Source organism: Cervus canadensis, chromosome 1, assembly GCF_019320065.1.
Source record: "Cervus canadensis isolate Bull #8, Minnesota chromosome 1, ASM1932006v1, whole genome shotgun sequence".
Classification (NCBI taxonomy): Eukaryota; Metazoa; Chordata; class Mammalia; order Artiodactyla; family Cervidae; genus Cervus; species Cervus canadensis.
In genome coordinates, this window is record NC_057386.1 from 110504176 (window position 1) to 110528776 (window position 24601).

The 24601-nt window shown below is 46.6% G+C and overlaps 1 long non-coding RNA gene across 2 annotated transcripts; it reads left to right on the forward strand.

Moving 5' to 3' along the window:
• The first annotated feature begins 205 nt into the window (after positions 1 to 205).
• On the forward strand, positions 206 to 23363 carry LOC122420778. Of its 2 annotated transcripts, none has more exons than XR_006263378.1 (3): positions 206 to 470; positions 4063 to 4140; positions 22403 to 23363. It is a non-coding gene; the product is annotated as an uncharacterized LOC122420778 (long non-coding RNA). The 2 variants fall into 2 exon arrangements; XR_006263376.1 differs by lacking the exon at positions 22403 to 23363 and adding an exon at positions 7966 to 8098.
• The last annotated feature ends 1238 nt before the right edge of the window (positions 23364 to 24601 follow it).

Below are 24601 nucleotides of genomic sequence, written 5' to 3' on the forward strand. Positions count from 1 at the left end.
CCGTCTTCCCCAGACACCCCATGATCATCCCTTCCCCACCCCCAGCTTTCCACATAGACCCCCCATTTGAAAAAAAAATCAGCTGAAACTTTGGCCAAAGAAAACTCATTGATGCCCACAAACCAGCCAGCCAGGGAGGAGGCTGCCCTGGAATGTTGGAGGGGGGTCATCAAGCTGTTTGTGAGCTGGCCAGCCAAGAAATAAGAGCAGCTACCATTTTTGGGGAAAGCCATAACTCCCTCTGTGGGAAAGGATCCAGGGCAGGCCAACTCAGAGGCTCTGGCCTCAGTTTCCCCATCGTCACCACCATGGCATTTATGGGGTCTGAATAACTTCAGCTACTGATTCAACAAATATCAGTTGGGTGCTTGCTGTGTGCCAGGCACTGAGCTGGCTGCTCGGGGGCACAGTCGGGTGAGAGCTAAGCCCTGTTCTTCAGGACTGACTTTCCAGCAGAAGGCAATCTCTTGGTAAGTCTCTTAAAGAACCAGAGCCTGGTGGCCCAGGCCCACAATGCTAGATCAATACTCTTGGGTCTGGATGGGTTTCAGAATTCAGAATTTTGGGGGATCTTAAATGGTGATTGGGTGGGGTCTGGGCCCTCTCATTCCAATCAAACATACAGATCTTGCTGTAGTGAGAAGTGTGAGCATTGACAAATAAAAGTTCTACGCAGCTTCAGTCCATTTGGGTCAGATTTTGCCTCCAAATGAGTTTTCTTGGAGTCTACAGAAAAGCTCTTGGTTGTCTAGGTGTTCTGGACTATGGTGTGGAAGGTACGTGTTAAGGACCTGATTCCTCTCCCCATTATACAGATGAGAAAACTGAGACACAGGGCAGAGGAATCACACACCCAAGTTCTTGGAGCAAGCAAATGGTGGCTGAGAATGCAGGTCTCAGTGACTCTAAATCTAGAGCTTGCCACCACCAGGGACCCTGCCGGGAGAGCAGCAAGGATGGAGGAGAGAAGGTTCCTTGGCTCAGCCTCCACAGCCCAGCAGCCAGTTCTGCCACGAAGGAGTTAAGCCCCACCTGGGCCTCGGCCAGGCCTCTGCACCACGTCTCCTTGCAGGGCCTGCCTGTCTGGGGCCTGTTTACCAGGCCGCGCTTGCATCACCAGCTTCAACGTGCAGTGCAAACACACTCACATTCTTGGGTCATGAGAAATGCACAGTTGCGGTGACATCATGCCCAGAGAGGAGGTTTTTGCCAGCCTCCTCCTGCCCACAGTCAGAGCTGTTTAATTAGCACTCGTAACTGGAACTCTTGTCTTCCTATAAAAACCAACTGGAGGAACTCTCATGGGTGGGGGTGATGGGGGTTGGAGTGTGTGTGTGTGTTTTAAGGGATAAAAATAGCCCATCTGGGACTCCTTTTGGGGTATTTGTAAGTATTAATGCATCACTGTTTATATTAAATCTATGTCACTCCGGACATTTTTGTCTGAATTTGGCTTGGAGATGGGACCAGAGAAACCACCCATGTCTTTTTGTTCCCTCTAGTTTTTCCTTTTGGGAGGGAGACACGTAGGCCAAGTGAAAGGGCCCTTGGAGACCATTCAGACCAACCCTTCATTATACAGCCAAGGAAAGGGAGGCCCAGAGAGGGCAGGGCCTTCCCTGATGTCACACAGCAAGTTTCCATGTTCCTACACCCTTTACATGCATTTTGCAGCACTGCCCTCAACCCCCAACTTTGGTTTTGTGAGTTGGCTTTTCAGGGTGTTGAGAAGACAGGTGTTTCTGGCTAGAAACTTCCTGGGTGTGTTTGAGATTAGAGTGGAGGTGATGGTGGTGGTGGTGCTGGGAACAGAGAAAAGTGATTGGGACACAGGAGACCTCAACCTCCCCCACCTGCCTCCCCAATAAAACCTCATCCAGGCTTTGAAAAGTCTGTTCCTCTCCCTAGACAATCCCAGTCTCCTTTTGCCCAAGAAATACTCTCATTGGCCTCCTTTCATGACTATTGAAGACTTACTTCCCACAGAGGGGGTGCTAGAATTTTAGCAAATGAAAATAGAAAACACTCAGTTAAGTCTGACTTTCAGACATACCAAAAAATAGTGTTTTCATACAAATACGTCTCATGTGATTTTTTTTTTTTTTTTGCCATACTGCATGACTTGTGGAAACTTAGTTCCCCAACTAGGGATTGAACTTGCAACCCTCGGCAGTGACAGCAGGGAGTCCTATTCAAGGGAATTCCCTGTCTCATGCATACTGAGACAGAGAGTTATCTGGCAGCCCTATTTTCTTCCATCCTTATCATCATGACTGTGGCTGACACTCTCAATCATCTTCCCATCAGCCTTCCTTCTCCTTCCTCATTAACTGAGCCCTGATTTTGTCTGGAGCGGCATTGTGTCCCAGGCGATGAATCATATGTGTATAAGCTAGTCCTGACAACTCTGGTCTCCTTTGCTTTCCCAAATTCCCCTGCAGTCAAGGATGATCTGGTGACTGCAAGTTTCTTGACACCTTCCTTTTCAAAAAGAAGACGCTCACTCCCTCTCCTTGAATATAGGCTGGACTTCCTGACTCATTTCAAAGTGTGACTTCCAAGGCTAGGTCACAAAAACCATTGTTGCCCTGCTCTTTTTGATGACTCACTCTGGGGGGAGTTAGCTGCCATGTTGTGAGAACACTCAACAGCCCTGTGGAGAGGCCCATGTGGGAAGAACTAAGTCCTCCCGCCAACAGCCAGCATCAACATGCCAGGCTCACGGGTGAGTGGCTCCAGCCCCAGTCAAGCCTTCAAGTGATTACAGTGTGGGCCGATATTTTGACTGCATCATGAGCCAGGGAGATACTTGTATTAATCATAGTTTTAATTTTTATGTTTTATGATGTTTTAATATCTTTGGGAACTTTGGAGTCTGGGAAGAGACTGCCCCTCCCAAGTCCAGCTCATTCCTAGACACAGTAAACAGCTTGTCTGTGAGCCTACTTTTCATGCACAAACCAACCAACTTTGAGTCCATACCCCCAACTACCTCCTTATCTAACTGTCACATACCAAACCAATATTTCCTCTGCTGTAAGTCAACCCAGGGAGGGCCAGGCATTGGACAACAAGGGGCAGTTGCTACGCCCCCAAAGCCCACTGGAATTATTCAAGCTAGCCAGTCCTGAGCTGTTCACTCTGCCCTGCTTTGCCCTTCGCACAGAAACCCCAATACAGGCTGTGCCCTTGAGCTTCTCTTCCCTTTCTGCCTCCTGACTGACACTGGTGCTTTCCTCCGAGGCCCTTCACAGCACACTGTACCTTCTGTTTCTAGGGGCACTGTAAGTAACACTCAACTTTTCTTTCAATGGCATTGGCTTCCCCATGTTGGCACCCAGTTACCTTTAAAAACTGAGTCAGGCACAGATCACTCCTGAGAGATCCTTATCTAGAACCACCCCACTAAGCCATTCCTGGATACTTGACTCACAGAAACTTCTAGAGATGGTGGATGTTTACTGCAGCAGCTAGGTTTTGGGTAATTTGTTTTACAGCAGTGGATTACTAATGCAGATGGTCATGTGACCTAGTTCTGGCTAATGAGACGTAAGAGAAAACGTGCTGAGACGCTTCTAGGAAGCTTCCCTGATAAAAGAATCAGAAGGAAGAGAAGAACTCAGGGGAATGGTTACGAGGCTGATGGTTACAGAAGTGATAGCCATCCTGGGACCATGAGGTTCTCAAATATAACGATGAAGGAGTGAAAAAGTAGGAAGAATCCATGTCTTTTATGATATCATTAAGCTGCTGGAACAACTCTGTGGTCTCCTGCATCCAGATTTGTAGACAAGAAAACAATAAATATTAGAGTAGGAAATGGCAACCCACTCCAGTATTCTTGCCTGGAACGAACTGGGTAGAAGAGCCTGGCAGGCTACAGTCCATGGAGTCCCAAAGAGTCGGATGTGACTTAGTGACTGAACATGAACAATAAATACTTTTCTAGTTTGAGCCACTGTGTCCTACAACTTGCAGCTTAATGCATCTCTGATAGAGTGTGCATGCCCAATAGCATCTCACTTCATGGGAGTAACTTCATTCAATGACTTCATTATCTAGAATCTGAAATGGACCGAAAAGGATGTCTGAGCACCAAAACCAGCATCCCAGTGTCTACACCAAGCACCTCACTCTTAGGTAAGCTTCCTGCACCTTCACTCATGGCCTTTTTACTTCTACTTTTCATACGTAATGACAAGTCCCCCCTCCCCCCTTATTTTGCGGCTGCACCACATACATATGGGATCTTTTCTTAGTTCCCTGACCAGAGATCAAACCCGTGCCCCCTGTGGGGAAGGATAGACTCTTAACCATCTGGCCACCAGGGAAATCCCCCTAACAAACTTTTCCAGGGCATGTTCCCAGGCTATAGCTTGGAAATCAAATTCAATTCCATAATCAATCATCTACTACATACAAAGCGCTGCAAAAGTCACCATGTATGCAAAGATGAGTTTCAAGCTGGAAAGCAACATGATTCAAACTTGAGCTGCAATGTAGAGATTGCAGCAAGCCTGGAAAAAAGAAAAGAGAACATTTTCTAGTGGAGTGTCAATTTATTAAGGAAGCATATATTTAAAATTATTTCCCATGGAAAATTCCATCTACAGGGCAAATCACTCTAACTTTTCTTATTTGTTGCTAATACTGGTTTCCAAAATACTTGTCTGTTTTGACTTTCTGAACCCTGTAAAAGTTTTTAGAAATGAAATAATGTGCCAGGCCTGAGTTCTGAGGAGATGCAGCAGTTCTAAGCTATGCTGAAGCACGGTTATTCTGCCTCTAGACCACATAGAATCTAAGGCCAGGGGGAAGAAAAGGCACAGCTCAGTAAACTAGGGGCAGAGTGAGGACTAGAACCCAGGACTGTGTATTTTCCCTTTCTCCGGGCAGTGAGGAAGGCAACGCTGATTCCTTCAAACCACTCAAACATTTCCTCACAAGAGGAGCAGAGCCTTGACCCAGTGCTGCGAGCTCCCCTGGGGTCAGGAAGCTCTGCCTCTCCAGGATTTCCTGTGTGTGGGAACGAAACAGGATGAACAGATAAATCCTCTGAGGCTTATTTGCAAGTGTGTGAAGCCTTCTCCTTGGTGAATCTGCAGCAGCCCTGGCCAAGTGGAGCAACCCGCTGATGTGTTTTGTGTGTTTCTAAAAGTAATAAAAAAAGGATGACCTGCACCATGAAGCGCAAGGCTGGACAGGGTAGGGAGAAGAGCATGGGTCACTGTCCCTGCCCTGGAGAGCAGCTTTGGTGTGCGTTCTCCCAGAAATGGACTCTAAGACAAGCATTTAAGAGCAAGTAACCCATCTTGGAGGTAATTCCAGGGCATCCTTGTAGGGGAAGGAAGGGAAGGTAGCCAGTAAAGGGAACATTATCCAGGCAGTTGCTGTGATGGGAAACCAGAGGTCAGGAACTCTGAGAGACAGTGTAGAGGAGCCTCACTTAGCCCAGCGCAGGGGCGAGGGAGCGGGGATACCCATCCTTTGCTGCCTGAGGTCTGAGGCGTGGGGGTGGAGGGTGGGGTGAGTGAGAGGGGTAGGAGCCAACTCTCAGGGCACTTCCGGCTTGCCTGCGTGCAGACCTCCAAAACGCTCCTGGGTCCAGAACAATGCCCTTCCCCAAAAGCAGCCTTTGTTGAATCCTGTGACTGTCAGGGGGATGTGGGTGGTGTCTGCTCCGGGGTCTGAACAGTAATTGGTTTTACACTCACAGGAAAAGACAGACACAGGCCCAGGAGACCTGCCTCCCCCTCACTGTGTGAGGGCGCGGAGGGTGTGTACAGTGCAATAGTGGGGGTTTTCGCCTGCCCAGGCCCCCGTCACTACTTTCTTCTCATGCCCCCTGCCACACAACATCCGCGTCTTCCTCTTCTCTACTCAGTGAGACCACATCTCCCAGCCTCCCTTGCGGTTAGGAGGGGTCATGTGACTAATTCCAGCCAATGAAATGTGAGCAGAAGGGACACGCATTTCTTACAGACTTAGGCCACTGAAACCTTCTAGGTACTCTTCTGTTTCACCTTCCCTCTCAAGGCGACCTGGGAGGCCACGTGACGTGGGTGGTGTGCTGTCTTCCGTGGTCCTGGGAGGAAGACGGCATCACACAAATCACTGCACAAATGACTATCGCTAGTTAGCTCTAAGAAGGAGAGAGTTTAGGTGCCTTGGGCACTTTGGTGATCCAGGCGGAGGACACTGCATGGCCGAAGGCCTTGAAGCAGGAAGCAGGAAGCCAAAGCGAGCCTGTGTGACTAGAGGTAATGAGCAAGGGAGAGTGGCTTAAGAGGGAGGTGGCTTAAGATGAAAGAGTGGCTTCTATCATGATCCTTATACAAGATTCACGGGTTTGGGGGAACAATGGGCATGGCCCAGACACCTCCTTGGCAGCCTCCTCACTCTCCCTGGGGGTAGAGCACCAGTTTAAGAAACCAGATTGTCAGACACTTCCCTGGTGGTCCAGTGGCTGAGACTCTGTGCTCCCAATGCAGAGTGCTGGGATTCCATCCCTCCTCAGGGAACTAGATCCCACAAACCACAAGTAAGAGTTCTCATATCACAACTAAAGATACCACACGCTGCATTTTCAATGAAGACTGAAGATCTCGGATGTGGCAACTAAGACCCAGTGTGGCCAAATAAAATAATTAAAAATATTTTTTTAAACAAGGAAACCAGATTATCCAAGAGGAGTCGAACCTAGAAACTCAGAATCTAGGTGTATGTGTGGTTTGGATGGTCCTGGGGTTCACAGAGCCCCGTGTCTGGAGTCCCCTGTCCCAGAGTCAGCGCCCCCTGCTTGGTCTGCGGTGGGGGAAGGGCTTTCCTGTCACCTCAGAAGATTGTTTGTGGGTCACAGGGCCTGAATTTGGTGAGTCTTGAAATCAGCTGGCCCAGGCCCTCTGGTGAGCTTGGTCTCTCTTATCGTATCTAGAGAGATGACTCCAATATCAACAATTTAGGCTCTTCTTGTGGGTTAGCCTGGGAACCGCACCACATTGTTTGGCTAAACCTTGAGTAAGGACGGACTTAATAATGAACTGTTGGGCCAGCGCTACTTGCTTGACCTCGGGGGCTGTCTTTTGCCTGCCGCACCCTCTCCCCCAGAGCAGTGTCCTCTCGGGAAATGCAGCTGACCGGGCTGCATCCGTGGGAAGGCCTGGCCCTGCTGAGGCTGCAGGAAATGACCCTCTTAGCAGCCACGAGCTGTGATCCAGAGGACAATGACAGGGGGACGGAAGCCTGTTTGTCCCAGCTGGCTTGTCCCTTTGGGTGTGCGCCAGCTGCTGGAAAACACAGCCCTGAAGATTCAGTGAGGGAAAAAAAAGAAACATTTTTAAGAGAACTAACAGACCCTCCTATGGGCTTTAGCCAACTTCAGAGGTGCTGAGGGGTTTTGTTTTCTTTATTGGTGTGTGTATGGGTGTGTGCTTTTAAAACATAAACAAGACGTAATCAGAGAATCTAAGCTTCGGAAGGTGACCTGTCCCACCCAAGCAGAAGGCCCCTGGTGGCATCTGTCTTCATGTGGCTGGGTCCTGCCTCTCCACATTGCTGTTAATCTCATCACTTGGCTCTGGCCACTGTCTCCACCCCATCTCCACTTACCACCTAGAATCCAGAGAGTTCTCAAATGCAAATCAGGTCAACCCCTCTTGGACTCTGCAGCCTGGCCCTGACGCTCCACTTATCACCTGTAATGCCACCTCCTCCAAGGGGCTTCCTGCCACTGTCTATGAAACGGCATCTCTTAACGGTGCTCTCTCATAACACCCATCACAGTGAACCCCATTCAGAATGCTCTGGCTCGTTTACACGTGCCAGGCACATAGTAGGCACTCAATTAATGTGTGCTAATCAACTGAATGCTTTTCAGTGGTTGTTGCATTCACATCAGAGTTGGCTGAGAGAAGCCAGATTTTACTGTATTTCAACTAACATTATTGAATATAAATTGTGTTCCAGGGCTTGGAGGCAAATCGATCAGGAATTCCGCTCATTCTTTCATTTGTTCAGGAGCTTCCCTGGTGGCTGAGTGGTAAAAGAATCTGCCTGCCAAGCAGGAGACATGCGTTCCATCTCCAGGTTGGGAAGATACCCTGGAGAGGGAAATACCTGTTCCAGTATTCTTGCCTGGGAAATCCTACGGACAGAGGAGCCTGAGGAATACAATCCATGGGGTTGCAAAGAGTCGGACATGACTGAGTGGCTAAACAAGAACAACAAATGCATTTGTCCACTCGGAGGGGAGAGCCCTGAGTGAACAGTGATTCAGTTGAGGGGTGCAGAAAACTTCACGGAACAGGGCATGTGAGGTGGGCTTTCCATTAGAAGGAAAGCCAGGTGGGGTGGAGGAGGGTGTCTCACTGGAAGGAAGTGCAGAGGTTTGGGAGCTGATAGTAAATGTGTTTGGAAAAGGAAGAGAACTGTGGAGTGTGGGATTTAATTTATTCCCACTTTGGACGCCCAGGAAAGGCTGGGACCTGGTTTTTATCTAGGGCAGCATGGGAGGACATTCCACCTTGTTTAAACAATAAAGAGAGGGATGTGCGTGGCTGAGGTGAGAGACAAAGCTCTTCTGTGGCTGTGGAGGCCTTGCTAAGTAGTCTGACTTTTCATCCATAGGCAACAGAATCTAATAAAAAATAATCTGTTTTTTTCCTTGGTGCATGGCTTTTGAGATCTTAGTTCCCTGACCAGGGATTGAATCAGAACCCTCAGCCGTGAGAGCATGGAGTCCTAACCACTGTACCACCAGGGAATACCTCTAAAAATAATCACTTTGGGAAGTCTGTTTTAAGAGCCTAGATGTCATCGGCTCCTGAACTGCAGTTCTCTATCAATGCAGACAACCTCAGGATACTTCTCGAAAATATAGTGGCCCCATCCTGGAAGAGTCTGATTCTCTGTAAGTCAGAGTTAGGGCCTGGTCCCTCAAATTTTCACATTTTCGTGGTGTTCTCATCATTCACGGGGTGTGGTGACTAGTAAGGCTCAGAGAGGTAAAGTCATTTGCCTAAGGTCACCCAGCCAGACAGGGGCAAAAGGGACTTTTTTTTTTTTTTTTTTGGCAAAAGGGGCATTTTGAACCAGGTCCTCCACTTTGTATCGGCAGCCTCTTCCGGACGAGCTCCTTTCTCCAATTTTATTTTCCCCTGAATGCAAGAATCTGGGCCATGGCTGGGTCCGCCCGCTCCCGGCTCCCAGCCTCAAAGGTCAGGTATCTCCCAGCTTCCCGCGGGCATGTCCATTTATGGTTCTGTTGTTCCAAAATGTGGCCAAATTTATAAACTCCTCTTTCCCGGAGCCATGAAGCAATTTGTACGCAGAGTGCAGCGCGGGGGCAGAGCTGGGAGCTCCCTCCGAAGCCTGGACTTCAGCCCGGGGCCCGGGCCCAGTGAGCTCTGGCATTGAAAGGGACCCAGACCCTCCCTGGGCCTCAGTTTCTCCACCAACAGAGCAAAGGAACTGGACTAGACCACTCCATAAACCCTGAGTATAGACACTTCCAACTTACTGCTTACAGATGCCAATTCCTAAATCCCTGGGCCTGATAACTGTAAAAGGAAGTGTTGGAGGATGGAGTGCATGCAGCCTCTGGCCTCTCTCCCTTGCGTTGCTTTCTTTTCTTTCTTTTTCCTGCTTGATTTTTTTCTTCTTTTTTTTTTTTTGGCCGCACGTGGGATCTTTAGTTCTCCCACTAGGGATCAAACCTGAGACCCTGCGTTGGAAGCACAGAGTCCTACCGCTGGACTGCCAGGGGAGTCCCTACAATACATTGTCTTTTGCATCTGACTTTTTTTTCTTAGCATAACTGGAGGTTCATCCATACTGGAGAGTATATCGTCTTTTTTTTATTGGCTACTCTTCCATTGTATAGATATTTTGCTTTGTAAAGACATTGTATAGACATTTTGCTTATTTACCTGCCGATGGACAGTTGGAATGTTTCCAATTTGGGGCTATTGGGAATAACATTGCTATAAATGTTTACACCCAAGTCTTTGTGTGGGCGTTTGTTCTCATGTCTCTTGGGTGGACACGATATTCCCAGTCTTTTAAAGCGCTGTGGTGTCCTCCATTGGCGGGACACATTCTGATGTTATCACCAGTCCCCTATCTGTGGATACTTAGGATGTTTCCAAGCTCACAGACCTTGCTGCTCTGAGCTGCTTCTTGCACCCATCTTTGGGCACGTGTGCAAGGAGAGAGAGCTGAGTCAGAGAGTATGTACAGTTTACATTTTTACAAATCGCTCCCCACCCTCCCCGTGATAGTCTTGCCTTCTTTTCAAAAGAACAGGAAATGATGAAAGAGAGAGAGAATCTACTGTAAAGATATCACCCTCCCCACCCAACCCACTGAGCTTGAGGGACTGAAATGAAGTCGCTCAGTCATGTCCGACTCTTTGCAACCCCATGGACTGTAGCCTACCAGGCTCCTCCATCCGTGGGATTTTCCAGGCAAGAGTACTGGAGTGGGTTGCCATTTCCTTCTCCAGATCTTCCCAACCCAGGGATTGAACCCAGGTCTCCCGCATTGCAGGAAGACACTTTACCATTTGAGCCACCAGGGAAGCCTGAAGTATGCTCCGCCTCTTGAGGGACTGGACAAGGAGAAAAAAGGCTGCTTCTGGCGAAAAGTCCCAGGACAGGGCAGTCCCAGGATGGCCGAGGCCAGGAAGGAGGAGGCAGAGGCTTATATAGGGACTAGAACCCTTCCCCCTAAACTTCTCCTTTGCAGGGCAGGTAGGTAGAGAGCTCTCAGTTGCTGAGGGTATGCAGAGACTGGCCAGCCATGTGGCAGGGGCTATAAGGAAATTTTCAAAATCTGATGGGGGTGGGGTGGGGCAGGTACTTCCCTGGTGGCTCAGTGGTGAAGAATCCATTTTCCAGTGCAGGGGACATGGGTTGAGTCCCTGGTTGGGGAACTAAGACCCCACATACTGTGAGACAACTAAGCCTGTGTGCTTCATCAGATAAGCCAGCGAGCTACAGCGACTGAGCCCACATTCTCTAGAGCTCGTGCTCCACAAGAAAAGCTCGCTCACCACAACGAGAAGCCTTAGCATTACAATTAGAGAAAGCCCACACGCCGCAAGGAAGACCCAGTGCAGCCAAAAAAAAAAAAAAGAAAGAAACTGATAAAGAACTGGGCTGCATGGCTTCTAAGACAGCCGTGTGGTTGCGGGGCTAAGAATGTGGTGGATTTTGCTAGTAAGGACTCTTGGTTTAAACCCCAGGTCTGCTGTTTCCTAGCTCTGTGATGCTGAGTGTGTCCAGCCTAAATTCAGTGCCTCCAGCCTCAGTTCTCTTAGCTGTGAAATGGGGATATGATTCCATCTCCCATAGTCAGTGGGGAGATGTCAGTGATGTCATGTGGGTGGGGCTCAATTTTGGGACCTGTGATTATGACTGTCTTGATCCTGTGATCCTGGGCTAATCTGCCTCGGGAACTGGGCATTGGAGGACAGTGACGTGTGCCCAGTAGCCTCCAGAGAAGGAATGCCCTCAACAACCCTCACAGCCTGTATTTACATCTAGGCCCTCCTTATTCCAGCCATATGACCTTGGGCAAGGATGTCATCTGTAACTTGATGTCCTCATCTGTACGACAATAACAATACCAACCTCATAGGGCTGTTGGGCAGGGAGAATAGGTTAAAACTTCAGGTGACAGAAAATCCCCAAATAACAGCGGCTTACCCAAGAATTGTTTCTGTCACCTCTAGAGATAAGCAGGCGAGAAATCCAGAACTGGTGTGACAGCTCCGTGGAGTAGTTAGGGATCTAGTTACCAGCTCTTCCAACCTTAGTATATGGCTCTAACCCTCACAATCCAACAGAGCAGCCAGGAATCCAGTCGTCACATCTGTATTCAAAAAGGAACATGGAGGAAGAGGGGGCAAAAGGGCAAAGAATATGAACCAGTCCTTGAAGTTTTCCCCCACTGTCCCCAGACAGTTCCACTTATGTCTCATTGACCAGAACTCTGTCAAGTAGCTACACTAGTGTTTAGGGAGAGAGGAACAGATACAGGATAGACAGGGAACAGCTTTGTTTCCTCCAGGACTCATGGAACCATTATTCCAACTCCTGTCACCAGAGATTTATCTTGCCTGGTCTAGAACTTTATACAAATGTCATCACACAGAACATTCTCTTGTATCTGGCTTATTTCATTCCACATTATGTTATGAACTCTTGAATTTTTTTTTTTTTTTAAATCTCCCTCCATCCAGAAGGAGACATTCATCAACATTTGATCTTTCATTAATTCCTTCCATCACTGAGTCACTCATTCAACAGATATTTCGTGACCCCTTACTATGTCGGGAGGGCTGGCCAAACACAATCATTCATGGCAAAGGCTGATGAACTCTGAGTCTCCCAGGATGTTCTCTGACACCAAACTCTTTTGGCTCCAAGTTATGATGGAGACAGCCCTCCTCTGAACTTCTGCAGTGTTGAGGAGAATCCTCAGTAGGCAGAGGCCCCACAGGCTATGTGGCTAGGAGTTGGAACTCCGGTACCCTGAGATGGGCACTTAGTAGGTGCCTAATAAACAGCAGCCTCAACTGTTTCCTTGGCACTGGCACAGGAGCCTTGTAAGGAGCAGAGCCCTCCTCTTTTCTAATCCTTCACTGGCCTCGTAAGGTAGGTACCGTTACGTTTTACCAGTGAGAAAATATGCTCAGAGAGGTGAAGCAACTCCCCTGAGGTGGCCCAACTGGTGAGTGGCTGAGCTGGGATTCAAACCCAGGTCTGTTGAGTGTGAAGTCTGAGCTTTCACTTCTCTGCTCTGGGCAATCAGCTCATGTCTCCCTGCCCTTCCTCTGAGCCTTGACTCCCTTGAGGGAGAGCCCAGAGCTGTCGTGGACAAAGGCTGCACACATTTTACTTTGCCATTTCTTCTTGTCTTTCTCCCACTTGGGGGTCAACCCAGGGTGGTTTCTTGGCTCCGAAGCCAGGCTTGTCTGTTTCTACTTAAAATCATGTTGGGGGCGGGTGAAAGTGAAAGTGAAGTCGCTCAGTCATGTCCGACTCTTTGTGACCCCATGGACTGTAGCCTATCAGGCTCCTCTGTCCATGGGATTTTCCAGGCAAGAATACTGGAGTGGGTTGCCATTTCCTTCTCCAGGAGATTTTCCCAACCCAGGGATTGAACCTGGGTCTCCTGCATTGTAGGCAGACGCTTTACCATCTGAGCCAAAATTGCCAGCAGTTCCCCCTGCCTGTGTCCAACACCTGATCCTGGGTGCTAACCTAGATGATTTCACAGCCATTTCCCCACCCTCCATCTTGCTTCCTGGCGCCCGTCCACATCGGGGCCCTATGAAGCTCTGCTTCTAAGCTTCTACGAAGTGGCCCCAAATGACTGCATTTTCCTAAGTGACATTTTCTAAGTGATGGGCATGAGATTACACATCTTGGTCGGTTGTTCCCAGTGTCCTGACTCACCCAGCCCGTTCCTGTGAGTGAATGAGCCTTTCATTCTAACTGCTGGCTTTTAAAGGGCCCTTGCATCTGTTTTTCCAACCACAGAAAACCCATTAGACAGGGGGAAAAAATGTCAAACAAATAGTTAAGTTTTCTCCATGGGAGCAAATTTTCCAGGGAAGAAAATATGTCAATCTTGTGATATAATTGAGTGGTTCTCAAAAAATATGTTTTCAGCATGAACCCTTTTGCAGAGGCCGCTTAAGCTGAAGTTCAGTGTAGACATGGAGCTGCTAAGATAGGAGGAGTGGGGTGACTGTGACTCCCTAGACACCCACATCTCTCTCAACTTGCCTTTGGGTGTGGAATCCAGCTTGAGAACCTCTGAGACTCAGGAGTCGGACCCTTGGGTCAGAGCCCTGGGGCCCTCCTTTACTACCACGTGATTCGTGTGAGGGAGTGGGCTTCCCTGGACTCAGGTTTCCCATCTGGGAAATGGCACAGTTGTACGAAATATTTCCTAACCTTTTCAGTTCTAAAATTCTGTGTGGCTGGAGAAAATTTAGTCTGAAGGGCTGAACTGCTGGGATATAGACTTTTTGAAAAAAGAAACAGAGTTCTCTTGTTTGAGGAGCTCAAGTAACAAACCAACGGCTGTAAAAGCATTTTCCAAGTAGAGGTGCTGTGGGCCTCCTTTCAAGAACTGATAGAAAAATGACCATTTACTTCATTATTTGAAAGTAGGAGGACTTCCTGGTGGTCCAGGGGCTAAGACTCCATGCTCCAAATGCAGGAGGTCCTGGGTTTGATCCCTGGTCAGGGATCTAGACCCCAGTGCCTCGACTAAAAAATCCCACATGCAGCAACAAAGATGGAAAATCCTTCAGGCTGCAACTAAGACCCGGCACAGCCAAAAAAGAAAAATAAATAAATATGTATATGGATATATTTAAAAAGACCATCTGAAAGAGAGGCTATTATATTTTTTAAAAAAGAAAGTAAAGTTGAATCATTATGCACCTTAAAATTATATAGCACTGAATGTCATCATATCTCAATAAAACTAGGGGGAAATGGGAATAATGTTAAAATGCAAAAAAAATACGACACAGAAATATCACTCCTATGAATCAATCCCCCCTCCCCCCAAAAAAGATAAAATGTATTATCTCATCCAGCATGTGGAACACTCTAAGACCAAAAAAGAAAAAGTAGGCTAAAGATGTCCCCTGCTCTCCCATCTGTGTAATTAATTTGTCAGTAACCCTTCCCTCATGCTTGGTATATGTAACATACTAAGTAGAAAAAGTATTTAGCAATGAAAAGTCAAAGTGAACATTAATATAGACAGTTAAAACATTAATGCTAGTGGTAAAGAACTTGCCTGCCAGTGCAGGAGACATAAGAGATGCAGGTTCAATCCCTGGGTTGAGAAGACGCCCTGGAGGAGGGCATGGCAACCCACTCCAGTATTCTTACCTGGAGAATCCCATGGACAGAGGAGCATGGTGGGCTGTAGTCCATGGGGTCACAAAGAGTCAGACATAGCTGAAGAGACTTAGCACTCACAAACATTAATGCAGACAATTTAAAAAAATCACACATCCACATACAACTGGAATAAATAACTATTCCGCTTTGCTCAGACGGAGGGGTTTCTTGGAACACAGGACTTTCAGTGGCTGACACCAAGAACAAACATCCCAGGTAAACCGAGATGAGTTGGTCACCAACCGTACACAGCAGTTACTATGTGCCAGACCCTGTTCTAAACATTTTTCACATTTTAACTCTTTTAATTTGCATTACAACCCTAAAAAGTACATACTATTAATATCTCCATTTTCACAGACCCTCAGGGAAAACTAAAGTTCAGAGAGGCTAAGTGGCTTTTCCAAGGTCACACAGCTGACTGCAGGGAGAGCCAAGATGAAAGCCCACCCAGTATGACTCCAGTGTTCCTATTTGTTACATCACATCATCTGTGCTCCTAAATCCTATCTTTGGCACATGACAGAGCTGTGGCCAGTCTGTGACCAAGGCCAGCTGGCCATCAGGAGACTCAAGCTTGGCTCTCTGTGGAATAACATCGAGCAGCCCCCAGCTTCTCTGAGTCCTGGCTTGCAGCTCGGTGAAATGAAGAGGCTGGTCTGGAATAGTGGTTTCCCCACCCCGCCCTTTTTTTTTAAGTGGGAGAGCTTGTCAGACAATTGGGACCCCAATATATAAAACAGACCATAGTCAGGAAATTTATGTCTTCAGGGTTGAGCTGAAAATTCTTTAGAGTGTATAGAATTCCCGAAACTCTGCCCCACAGCCTGAGGCTTCCAGAAGCTGAGTGTGAAAACTCGTGATTTAATTGTTCTCTAGGGACATTTTAGGCTTTAAAATTAAATCTAACATTTAATTTAAACATTTTATTCACTCTGCGAAAATGTTTGAGCAGCATAAGATTTGCCAGGTGCTGGTCCAAGCACTGGGGCTTCAGAGATGAGGTAGAAAGGGTTTCTCTGCTGTCTTTTGGGGCCGCATTGTTCTTTGTTTTGCCCTGTGCATTGTCGAACATTCAGCAGCTTTCCTGACACCAGCTCACAAGGCGCTGGGAGCACCTGCCCAGCTGTGACAGCCCAAGATGTCTTCAGCCGAAGCCAAATATCCCTGGGGGATAAAAATCAGCCCTGATTATGAAGTATTGAGCTTAACTGATGAAGACCTCTTATCTCATGAGCTTGTGTTCCCTGGGGAAGAGAAAGGCAACAAACATATTGTTTGGGCAAAAGAAGTTAATGGGAATTCCCTGGCAGTCCAGTGATTAAGACTGAGCTTCCACTGCAAGAGCACAAGGTTCAGTCCCTCGTCGGGGAACTAAAAATCCCACCATTCACGTGGCATGGCCGGAAAAAAAAAAAAAAGAAATTATCATAGAATGATCAATGTATGATGAAACTAAAATGAGAAGATAGGTGTTATTGAAGTACTTCTTCAGGTTCGGTTGGGTGGGCTGAGAAGATGTCTCTGAGAAGGTGATATTTGATCTGAATGTTCAGCAGGAAGGAGCCAGTCACGCAAAGATCTGAAGGAAGAATGTTTTGGTCAAAGGAAGAGTGAAAGCAAAGGATAAGAGGATGGATGGAACTTGGCTTGTTTAAAGAACAGAACAAAGGCAAATACAGCAGGAACATTGAGGATAAGGGGCAGAGGAGGGAGAGGTGAGCTGAGCTGGGTGTGGAAGGCAGGTAGAAACTGGGAGGATCAGATCATTGAGGGCCTCTTAGGCCAGGGGAGGGAGGTTTGATTTTATTTAAAATATAAGCATCCTCTATGTGCTCCTGGGCTGGTGCTGGGGGACACAAAGGTGAATAAGATAGTTTATTTGTGAGCCCACAGAGGATGAGGCAATTAATTTTATCTGGCGTGAGTCTAGGAAGGCTTCATGGTGGAGGTGACATCAGCGCTCACTTGAAGGATGAGTAAGAACCTGCTGTGTGTAGATAAAGGATGGTGGAAGTTGTTTAGTGCACCTTATGCAAGTGATTCTTTCGACACAAGTTGTTAAATAAACTGCTAACTCCTGGATCCTCTCCCTAGAGGTGCCAGGGCCCAGGAATCTGTATTGAACCAGTGCTGTAACGACTCTGATTCAGGTCGGGGGGGAACCCCACTTTGATAACGGAGCTCCGTGGCTTTTGTGCCACTCATCTAGGGCTCAGTGGAGTATGAATGACGTCTTCCTCCAAGTGGAAAACATTCACTGGTCTGTCCTGTACCAGGATCAGGGATAGAAGACAAAGGGAGAAGTACCCAGTTTCTGCCTTTCTAACACCCTCGGTTACTCACTTCTCTTGTACAAGGAAACAGAAATGTAGAGAGGAGGGGACTTCCCCAGTGGTCCAGTGGTTAAGACTTGGTCTTTCAATGCAGGGGTTGCAGGTTCAATCCCTGGTAAAGGAGCTAAGATCCTACATGCCTCATGGCCAGAAAACCCAAAACATAAAACAGAAGCAACACTGCAACAAATTCGATAAAGACTTTAACAAATGGTCCACATTTTTAAAACTTATATGTATACGGAAGAAAGAAACTTAGGGTAAGTGTGTATCTCCCAGGGCCTCATGGGTCTTCCCAGGTGGTACTAGTGGTAAAGAATCTGCCTGCCAATTCTGGAGTTGCAAGAGACTCAGGTTCAGTCCCTGGGTTGGGAAGATCCCCTGAAGAAAGAAATGGCAACCCACTCCAGTATTCTTGCCTGATGAATCCCACGGACATGGGAGCCTGGTGGGTTATATTGTCCATGGGGTTGCAAAGAGTGGGACATGACTGAGCGGCTGAGCACAGGGCCACACAGCTCAGAAGAGGCCCGTCTGGACGCTGAATTCAGGCCTGTGGGCTCCTAGTCCAGGGCTCTTCCCTGGAGCAGATCCCTTACAGGCCACCTGTGAAGCCAGCGTCCACTGATTTGACAATCAGCCCTAACTCACCCCAGACCGCCCTGTGTTAAGCCCCCAGGCCAGGAACAAAAGAGCCGAGGAGGAGCGTATACACAGGGTACTATGTGCAAGGCTGGGAGTGTGCAAGTGCCCTGAGTGTGGCTTGCTTTCCTTCCAACTCGACACACACACAAATGTTCAGACCAGAGGAAATATGTTGGCAGCTGTCAGACATGTAGACAGGGGCTCTTGCAAGGACTGGCTGGTAGGAGGCAGGAGCCAGCCATGAGAGCGGGCCTGGCTGCCGGGAACGTGACTGAGAGCCTTGCTTCCCTGCAATCCAACTCTCTTTCCTTGTTAACGGGGTGTCTTTGCAGCTGGGGCTCCATTGGGTCTGGGTCTGGACATATGTAAGTGGGTCATAACGTGTAATTGGGTCAGAGTGTGTAATTGTGTATGTGGCTACACAGGTAAAAGGGAGAGTGAGCAGATGAGCAGATAAGTATGTAACTGTGCTAGTACCTGAGAGGGTAAGCATGTAAAAGATTCGAGTGCAAGAAGGTAAGCATGCAGCAGGAGGTAAACACACAAGCTGGTAAGAGTATAAGTGTGTAGTTGAGTAACTAGGTCAGGGAGTAAGTGTGTAGCTGTAGAGTCAGAAAACAAAAAAGTGATCATGCAGGTTGATCAGTGTGTAAGTGGGTACATGCACAAACATGGGAGCATTTGTGTGTGCTCGATGAGAGACAGACGGCTTCCAAACACGGCACTGACATGTACCAAGGTTGCTTTCAGAATTTCAATCTGATTGTGGTTTTGGCCTGTCATCGAGTGAAGCGACAACATCTAGGACCCACTCTGGAGTATTCTGAGCACCAAACAGCCTCCGGCCATTTGGGAGATTAAGTCTACTCACCGCCCTCCGGCAGGGCGCACCAGGCCTCAGTGAGTCAGGGTGCTGTAAGGGTGATGTGCCAAAGTGGCCTCCCATGTCCACGAAATAATTTCAGGTGCAACAAGAATAAACACTTTTCCCCTATCATTTCATGTGCTTTAGAGGAAAAATTTAAGACTGGACATCCAAACTTGTGATTTCATTATGGCTGTTGGTTTTTGGGAAGTGTTTATTATTATTTTTTAAAGATTTATTTTAAAAATTTATGTATTGATTTCGGCTATGCTGGGTTTTAGTTGCAGCACATGGGACCTTCGCTCTTCGTTGAGGCACGTGAATCTTTAGGTGCAGCATGCAAACTCTTAATTGTGGCATGTGGGATCTAGTTCCCTGGCCAGGGATGGAATCCAGGTCCCTGCATTGGGAGCTCGGAGTCTTAGCCACTGGACCACAAGGGAAGTCCCGAGTTCACTATTATTATTATTACTAATTTTTTTTGTCATTACCATGCAGCTTATGGGATCTTGGGCTTCCTTAGTGGCTCAGATGGTAAAGAATCAGCCTGCAGTACAGGAGACATGGGTTCGATCCCTGGGTTGGGTGGACCCCCTGGAGTAGGCAATGGTGAGCTACTCCAGTTTTCTTGCCTGGAGGAGTCCATGGACAGAGGAGCCTGGTGGGTGCAGTCCACAGGGCCACAAAGACTGAGCGATGAACACTTCATGGGATCATCGTTCCCCAGCCAGGGATTGAACCCGAGGCTTCGGCAGTGAAAGTGAAAGTCCTCACCCCTCGACTTGTAGGGAATTCCCAGGGTGAGTTTAAATTGCTAACAGATACATTTGAGATTTGAAAAAGCGAGGTAAACTCAGTCCACAGGGGTCTGTGCAGAGCCTGATCTGCCGGCAGCAGTAGCAGCAGCAAAGCAGGAGGCGGCCACAGCTCTCATCCGACAGCCAGGCCACTCTTGGGTGGGCCCGACCATCACGCTGACAGCAGCATGTATGTGTAACCCTAACCCTAACCCTAACGTGTGACCCGCGCAGTCGTGTCCGGCTCGTTGAGACCCCATAGACCATAGCCCGCCAGGCCCCTCCGTCCATGGAATTCTCTGGGCAAGAACACTGGAGTGGGTTGCCTTTCCCTTCTCCAGGGGATCTTCAGCAGCAGCAAAATCATGTTTCCCTGCTCTCCACCCGGTGGCATACGAATACCTATGGGGCTCAGCAGCTTCTGCCCACCCTGACCTCTGCCACGAGGTCCTCGATGACAGCAGGTGACCCAGAATACCATGTCTTCCCCTACCTATGGCACCAAAAGGAATTGAGCAGAAGCCCCAGCATCACGAGATGAATGAAGCAGATAACAATAACATTACAAGGACTCAGAAAAATTAAGCTGTCATCGGAACTGAAGACCACAGAAATAGTCCAGAACCTACACCAAAAAAGGGTGATTTCTAAAATACAAGATTTGAATATGCTTAAGAATCTCTTAACAAAATAAGCAAAATGTCCAGTATGCAATAAAAAATCATAGGTTATACCAAGAACAAGGAAAATCACAATTTGAATAAGAAAAGATCAGCAGATGCTAATATCAAGATGGAGTAGATGTTGGAACTATTTGATAAGGATTTTGAAGCAGTCGTCATAAACAGGCTTCGATAATAATAACAAATTCTCTGAAGACAATATTTTTTTTAAATTTATTTATTTAGGCTCTGCTGGGTCTTTCTTGCTACATGGGCTTTTCTCTAGTTGTGGTGCTAGGGGAGAGGGCATGTGGAATCTTCCCGGATCAGGATCAAACCCACGTCTCCTGCATTGGCAGGCAGATTCCTCACCACTGAGCCACCAGGAAAGTCCCAGAGGACAAATTTAAAAATTGAAAATCTCGTGTTTCCCTGTTGGTCCGGTAGTAAGGAATCTGCCTGCCAGTGAGGGACACTGGTTTGGTCCCTGGTCCAGGAAGATCCCACATACCTTGGAGCAATCAAGCCTGTGCACCACTGTTACTGACCCTGTGCTCCAGAGCCTGGGGACCACGACTACTGAGCCTGCGCGCCACGGAACCTGTGCTCCACAAGAGAAGCCCCCACAACAAGAAGCCCCCACAACGAGAAGCCGTGCACCGCAACTGGAGAAAAGCCTGTGCAGCAACAAAGAGCCAGCACAGCCGGGAATAAATGCAAATAAACAAAATGCAAATCTCATAAAAAGTAGAAAATCTCATCAAGGAAACAAATGATAAAAACAACCAAATAGCATGTATAGAACTGAGAAATACAGTAACTAAAATTAAAAACCTTGCTTGAGGGACTCAGTGGAGACGACAAAGAATAGAATTAGTGAATTGAAGGTGTGTCAATAAAATTCAATCTGCACTACAGAGAGAATAAAGACTGAAAATATACGCAAAAAATATATCTGACAAATGACTCTTATCCAATATATACAAAGAACATTTAAAACTCAACAATAAGAAAACAACCTGACTGGGAATTCCCTGGTGGACTAGTGGTTAGTACTCCTGTGCTTCCACTGCAGAGGGCCAGGATTCAATCCCTGGTCAGGGAACTAAGAGTCCAAAAGGTGTGCCACCAAAAAAAACAAAACCCAAACCCCAAAACAAACGAACAAAACACCAACCAAACACAATCTGATTAAAAAATAGGCCAAAGATTTTAATAGACACCTCACCAAAGAAGATATAAAGATGGCAAATAAGCATATGAAAAGATGCTCTACAACATATGTCCACATATAAAGCATATTAAAGCAATAGTTAGATGCCATTACACACTTAGTAGAATGTTCAAAAATCCAGAACCCGGACAACATCAAATGCTGGATGTGAAGCCACAGGAACTTTCATTCATTGCTGGTGGGGATGTAAGATGGTACAGCCACTTTGGAAGACAGCATGGCGGTTTCTTATAAAACTAAACATGTTCTTACTATACAATCCAGCAATCACACTCCTAGGTATTTACCTAAAGGAACTGAAATGTATGTCCACACAAAGACCTATACAAAGATTTTCTTAGACGATTTACTCATAATTGCCAAAACTTGAAAACAACCAAGATGTCCTTGTGTAGAGAATGGATAAATACATATGGTACACCCATACAATGGAATATTATGCACTGTTAAAAAGAAATGAGCTATCAAGCCAGGAAAAGATATAGAAGGAACTTAAGTGCATAATACTAAGTTAAAGAGGCTAGTCTGAAAAGACTATACTGTATGATTCTAACTCGTGACATTCTGGAAAAGGCAAAACTATGGAGACAGTAAAAGTACCAGTGGTCATGAGGAGTTGGGGGATGGGGGATGAATACCCAGAGCACAAAAGATTCTTTTGAGCAGTGAAAACAATGCTATAATTTGGACACATGTCATTATACACTTGTCCAAACTCATAGAATGCATGAAACAAAAAAGTGACTGTGTAATCGGGTGATTATGATGTGTCAGCATAGACTCACCAGTTGTAACAAACGTACCAGTTCGTGGGGAATGTTGATAATAGGGGAGGTTGTGCACCTGTAGGGGCATGGAGTATATGGGAAATCTCTGTACCTTCATCTTGATTTGGCTTTGAAGCTAAAACTATTCCTTTTTTTTTTTTTTAAGGATTAAAAAAAATTGAATAGAATCTTGCAGATCTGTGGGACAATAACAAAGGACTTCACCTTGGTGTTATCAGAGTTTCAGAAGAGAAGAAAGGAACTTCCCTGGAGGTCCAGTGTCTAAGGCTATGTGCTCCCAGTGCAGGGGGCCTGGGTTTGATCCCAGGTCAGGGAACTAGATCCCTCATGTCACAACTAAGGCCTGGTACAGCTAAATAAATAAATTAAATATTTCTTAAAAGAAGTAGAGGAGAAAGTGTAGGATCAAAAAAATGTTCAAGGAAATAATATTTGGTCATGTTCCAAATTTGGTGAAAGACATAAAAATATAGATATAAGGAGTCAAGTAAATCCTAAACAGGATAAATTCAAAGAGAGCCACAGGAAGATGCCTCATATTTAAACATTTAAAAAACAAAGACAAAGAAAAAAGGTTCAAAGCAGCAGAGAGAAATGACGCATACTTACATAGAAATACTAACTTGGATCACAGCAGATTTCTCGCCTGAAGCCATGGAAGCAGGAGGGAAGTGGCACAACATTTTTCCAGCGCTGAACAAAATGAACTGTATCCAGTGAAGCTATCTTGCAGGAGTGAAGGGGGAAATAAAGACATTCTCATATGAATTGAATCTAAGAGAGTTTCTTGCTAGCAGACTTGCCACAGATGAATGGCTAAAGAACAGTCTCTCATCAGAAAGAAAATCTTCATCACAGAAGAAGTCTGATGTCTTTAGAAATGAAAGAACAATGGAAAGGGTAAAAATAGAACCTATCCTTCACCTTGCGATTTTAAACCATATTTTGTGGTGGAAGCAAAATTTATAATGCCATCTGATGTGGTGGTATTGGAAGGCAGAGATATTGAATTATATCCTCCACACCGAGAAGGAACGTTGAGACAGAAAAATGAAGTAGGCAACTCTGTAAAGTGCAATTATGAAGTTTATTGTGAGTAATATGTAGAAAGGATTAGGCGGATGGATGATCCAGAGGTGTTCACAGCTGTATTTCATGCCACTGAGGGGTACTGGGAATCTGAAGGGGCTAAAGGTAAAAATGAAATAGCGAGATGCACAGTCATACCAGTGGGAACCAAGGGGTTTTTCCTGCCACTAGGAGGCTCATGACCATTAACCATTTGTGTGAGTGAAAGGCACTCTTTCAGGTTTCAAGTCAGTTGAAAGCAAGGGTAAAAGTTGATGGGGAACTCCTCTGGTTTGGGCACATTCCTTGGTGAGTTGGGCTATCATTCATTCACACGGAAGGGCGAGCTGACAAAATGTGGGTCTAAGCTGGAACTGACAAAGGGGAGTCAGTGTGGGTCTGCTGTGATGTATGTAGAAGAAACGCTTACGACAATGACATTGAAAAAGTCAGAGGGTAAAGGGATCTAAATGACAGTATGGTTTCCAGGGACTTCCCTGGTGGTCCCGTGCATAAGACTCTGCTCCCAGGGCAGGGGGCCTGGGTTTGATCCCTGCTTAGGGAACCAGATCCCACAAGCGACTACTGAGGGATCCCTCATGCTGCAGTTAAAGATCCCGCGTGCCGCAATGAAGACCGAAGATCCTAAGTGCCGCAACTAAGACCCAGAGCAGCCAGATAAACAAATGTTAAAAAAAAAAAAGCATGGTTGCTACATCTCACGCAGTATGGTAAGCATTGACGTCAGTGGGCTGTGATGGATTACACAGTAATACCTAGAACAAGAATTAGGGAAAAAAAACCTATGTATACATTTATACATACATGTGTATATATGTATATATACACATATATGTATATAAATGCATATTTATACAAACCTTTACTATACAAACCAATATACTAAAAATATTATAAATGTGTCACACTTGGAACTCTAAAAATAATACCTAAATGCTTAGGTAATCCACATGAAGGCAGTAGGAAGCAACAGAGGATGAGAAATAGAAGGAAAAGATAGAAATACGTATAAAATGGCACATGTAGGCACATGACACATCAATAGCTACTTTAAATTTTTAAAAACATTTTTAAACTTTTATGTATTTATTTTGGTTGCGCTGGGTCTCTGGAGCTGCTGGAGGGCTTTTCCTAGTTGTGGTGAGCAGTGGCTACTCTATGTTGCAGTGCTCGGGCTTCTTGTTACAGTGGCTTCTCTTGAGGAATACAGGCTGTGGGGCACACGGGCTTCAGTAGTTGTGGCTCACGGGTTTAA